At 39.8% G+C, this 2,855-nt stretch overlaps 1 non-coding gene across 1 annotated transcript; it reads right to left on the bottom strand.

The window, feature by feature from the left end:
• Positions 1–352: 352 nt before the first annotated feature.
• Positions 353–482, bottom strand: LOC120102061 (small nucleolar RNA SNORA17). The gene has a single exon (XR_015685163.1). It is a non-coding gene; the product is annotated as a small nucleolar RNA SNORA17 (small nucleolar RNA).
• Positions 483–2,855: the final 2,373 nt, after the last annotated feature.

The raw sequence follows: 2,855 nt of genomic DNA, 5'->3' as shown, positions 1-2,855 counted from the left end.
CTGAGTGTCTGAGGTTGTCTCAGGAGTGGTATCTTGAGTACTATGCCTAACTTATGCAATATGGCACTGGGCAGGAAGCATTCAGGTGTGGACTGCCCCTGCCTCCATTGTACCTGTGGCCATCTCAGGCAAACTCCCTGTCTGGCCCCATAGCTCTGATCTGGTGGTCATCTCAGGCTCACTCCTTACCCAGGCTGCCAGAGTGTTAGCATGCAAGTGTCATTCTTGTCCTGTCCAGGGCTACAATTCCGGGTGGGGTTCTTCTAGACTCTGGCTTACTCCCCATCTTTGCAGTCCATCTTGGCCTGTGCAGGAACTGGTTGTCATCTCAGGTTTGTTTTTTTTTTCAGAGAATGTTAAGCTTCTAGTTATTCAAATGCTCACAGGTCACAACCCTGAGGGTAGACATAACCTCTCTCCTCTCTGCCATCTAGTGACACACGTGACACAGCAGCAATGCCTTCAATGCCTCTAGGGGCGGGGGCTTACAGAATCTTTATTGAAGTGAATGCCCTCCACTTTTTGGTTTATGATAACTTACTTCTAGACACACTCTCTAAAGATTTCAGGGTGATTATTGGCTTTCACATTTTCTTCATACTTTATGATTATCACTCATCATGAATAAGATCATTTGTCACAACCTTTTCAATGCCAACTAACTCTCCTAACCTAATTAATTGATGATGATATTGATGAGGATGAAGATGATGAAGTAGAATACATAATTACTTTTTTTGGTTCTTTTTTTCGGAGCTGGGGACCATATAATTACTTTTTATGCACTGTTCTATACAGTGAGGTTCTGCTATTCTTGGTTGAGGTTGGTACACAAACCACTACTGACTAGGCAACTTAAACAACAAACTGTTCTTGTAGTTCTGGAGGTTGGTGTTCCAGATGATGATACCAGCATGTTCATGTTTCAGACTGGTATTCTTATGTGGCAGAAAGACAGCAAGAGAGCCCTCTCATATCCCTCCTAATGGAAACACACCCCTTGAATAATACTTCTTCCTCACGTAGTTACTTTACAAATGAATGGCCTGAAACTTAAGATTTTATCAAGTAAACTCTGGGTGGCACAAACTTTCAGCCTAATATGGTCAGCCTTAAGTTTTCATGTAATGGCAGTGTAAAGTGAACACTATTTTCATCCATCTCTTACAGAGAGGAAAGTATTAAAGTACAAAAAACCCATTTTATCCAGACCTAACATAACTAAAAAAAAAAATAGAAGAGTGAATCTAAGATATTTAGCAGCAATACTTAATCTGGATGTTCCAGCATATTCCAAACACAGAAAAGTTAGAAAGTTCTAGAGCAGTGGAAGTCATGATAATGGTCAAGCCTCGTCTCTACTTGTAAAAGTTTAAAAGCATAGCCGTTGAGATGATTATACACAGGAACGATTCCTGATTCATGAGTGTACCAGCTCTGAATTGTTAGCAACAGACTTGGAATCTGAGATAATGCCTTCTAAATCTGTTTTGATGCATGCTAGTACCCACCTCTACCTACACAGTGTATTTCTGGAACCCACCTCTACCAAGACAGTGCACTGCTAGTACCCACCTCTACCTACACAGTGCAATGCTGGTACCTGCCTCTCCCTATGCAGTGTAATGCCTTTGAATTTTAAACTATGTATAGTAGGTAGTATTTAAATCTGTTGTCTTTTGCTATATGAGAATACTATAAACTGGGCAAATTATGAAGAAGTATATTTTTTGCAAGGTTATAGAGTTTTAGAAGTCTAAGACCATGGCATAGTACCTTTGTGCTATGTTATGCTGAGGTCGAAGTGAAGGCAAGTGTGAACATCAGGGAAACAAACCAAATCCACACTCATGATAAATAAGCCACTCCTCTGATCAAGGCCCTAACCCATTCATATGGGACAAGCCTTTTTAGCTTACTGATTTCACTAGGCTCCAAATACATGAACTTGGAAAGACACATTCAAACAGTAACCTCTGACTGTGTCCTTAAATCTACATGTGGATTCTGTTTAAAGGAAAGTGTGCTATGTAGAGATGAAGCCTTGTGTTCCCGGAACCTTGCCTCACCTGGTGGGTAGTATTCTTATGAGAACACTTTTCTAAAAGTTTTTTCCCAAGTCCAGTAGTTTCCAGCTGAATCCAAGTGAAGACTAGCAGATAAGAACCTCATGGCCACAACCTGTGAATGCCAGCCTTCTGTACAAAAGAGAACAGTGGTACAGGGGAGAGCCTATCATACTTTATTGAGAAAGGCTTTATATCGAAAAATGTTAAACTTCCATCTCAGAAGACAGGAGTGAAATAAAAATGAGAGACTAGCTTCAAAATAAAAGTCTCTTCTCCAGAGCCTTGTAAGTTAACATGTTTTCTTTCAAAATGGTAAGTTTAAAAGTATCTTATTATAATCACAAAAGAACTTTCCATGTCACTAAATTGTTGTTTCTCAAACTGGGAATTTTTAGGCTCAAATCTTCTCAACTTTCTATTTTGCTGCCTTAACTCAACCAGCCCATGCTATTATATGCAGAAAATCTTTTCCATCCTGAGTAAATCACATCTGCTCTGCCGTATTGCTGTTCATATGAAACTGGGGTCCAGCAAATCCTGGAATGATAATAACCACTCATTGAAGGAAATACCTGGAGTTTTCCATAATTGGTTTTCTTCATAAAAAAATAATACGTTTCTTACTTTGACTATAGGTCACAGCACATATTTTCAGTCAACCATTATGCAATACTTGTAGGCTTAGGTATCTTTCAGGCATTCTCTACCTGTATACTTTGCAGACAATCTGTTTTATCACTAATTAAAGCATTCCAGCTTTCACCTAGGCTGCCCCTAGGTGGCTGG

Source organism: Rattus norvegicus, chromosome 3 (genome assembly GCF_021556685.1).
Source record: "Rattus norvegicus strain SHRSP/BbbUtx chromosome 3, alternate assembly SHRSP_T2T, whole genome shotgun sequence".
Lineage (NCBI taxonomy): Eukaryota > Metazoa > Chordata > Mammalia > Rodentia > Muridae > Rattus > Rattus norvegicus.
The sequence above is the reverse complement of the archived record's forward strand: the minus strand, read 5'-3'. Positions and strand labels throughout refer to the sequence as shown.